The sequence below is a fragment of the Poecilia reticulata genome, linkage group LG2 (genome assembly GCF_000633615.1).
Source record: "Poecilia reticulata strain Guanapo linkage group LG2, Guppy_female_1.0+MT, whole genome shotgun sequence".
NCBI classification, from domain to species: Eukaryota; Metazoa; Chordata; class Actinopteri; order Cyprinodontiformes; family Poeciliidae; genus Poecilia; species Poecilia reticulata.
Genome location: NC_024332.1, coordinates 29,187,250 through 29,188,536, shown reverse-complemented (window position 1 = coordinate 29,188,536; position 1,287 = coordinate 29,187,250). Strand labels below are relative to the sequence as shown.

At 38.2% G+C, this 1,287-nt stretch overlaps 1 protein-coding gene and 1 long non-coding RNA gene across 5 annotated transcripts in view; one reads left to right on the top strand and one right to left on the bottom strand.

Annotated features, from left to right (window-relative positions):
• LOC103459143 (uncharacterized) overlaps positions 1–1,029 on the bottom strand; it is a 17,160-nt gene extending 16,131 nt beyond the window's left edge. For both annotated transcript variants that reach the window (XR_532684.2, XR_532685.2), the window contains exons 1-2: positions 937–1,029; positions 671–801 (exon numbers count right to left, since the gene is read on the bottom strand). This is a non-coding gene — a long non-coding RNA (uncharacterized LOC103459143). The remainder of the gene's footprint in view (positions 1–670; positions 802–936) is intronic.
• The window catches only part of frmpd4 (FERM and PDZ domain containing 4), a 54,022-nt gene that overhangs the window by 14,261 nt on the left and 38,474 nt on the right, over positions 1–1,287 (top strand). The window lies entirely within an intron of this gene.

Here is a 1,287-nt window from a genome sequence, read left to right as displayed (position 1 = left end):
TGTGTGTGTGTGTGTGTGTGTGTGTGTGTGTACAGCATTTTATAAATAGTTGAAGTTCACATAGTTACTTGAGTGTGGTATAAAATGACTCAATGTCCCTTTAAAGTACATAATATCGCTTTTTTTAAAAGCAGAAATCTTAACTGGAAGAAAATAATTTATACTGTGTCACTTTCTGTTGCTTATTTGCTTCCCTCCAAGCTCTGTTTCCTAAATAACATCTATTATTTGATGCATTGTTCAACATGTTTTGACAGCATACTTTCATCATAGAAAATCATTGGTCTGGACCAAAATTGATTAGCGCCCATGCTCATCAGAGCACAACAAAAAACAAAACAGATCTTTCATATATATAGCCGATAAAATCACAAGCTTTTAGGGACGAAAGGCTCAGAAATGGCTGTGGATCAGAAACAGGAGCCAACTGGCAGGGGAATGAGGTTGCAAGCATTAATTTTGTTCTGTCCTTTGGAGCTTTTAACACAAAAGCTAGAGAGCAACTCAAAAAGGTGCAGGAGAATCCATGTCAGCTGCTACAGGAAACATGTGTTGCTGTGTTTGGTTAATGTTTTACTTGGAGAGCAGAAAAGACCCACACCTTAAGCAAGGAAATTAGATCTACTTTTCCAGCTTGAAATTTAGTACTTTGCAAAGTGTAATGCTTTACATTAGATTTTGGGGCTCCACTGTGGCACAGCTGGTAGCTCTGTTGCCTCAGACCGATGGGGTCCTTCTGCATACAGCTTGCATCTTCTTGTCATGCATGCATGGATTCTTTCCAGGTACTCCGGTTTGTTCCTACAGCCAAAAACACACCAACTGTTAGGTTAATTGGATTCTGTTAGTTGCCCTTAGGTTTAAGTGCTTCTGCGTATGTTTGTTCTGTGTCTTTGTGGTGTCCTGTGATGGACTGGCAACATGTGCATCGCGTACCATGTCTCTCCCCAAAATGATTGCTGGTTATAGGCATCAGCCACCCCGCGACCCTGCAAGCACAAGTAGGTATAGGCAATTGTTGGAAGGTGGAAGATGGAATGTTTCATTTTCATTCCACTTCACAAATACACACATCTTGTTGTGACAGACACAAAAAATTCAATTAAAATGACATGAAGTCAGAAAATATTACCAATATGTTCATCGTTTCATTAACAACAGCACTTATGCAACAGAACAGAAATGGAAGTTTCATTACTCGGCTGAATAGACAGGTGTCAAATTTAATTTGTTATATATATATAACAAATTAATATATATAATAGAAAAACAGACATACAACATATA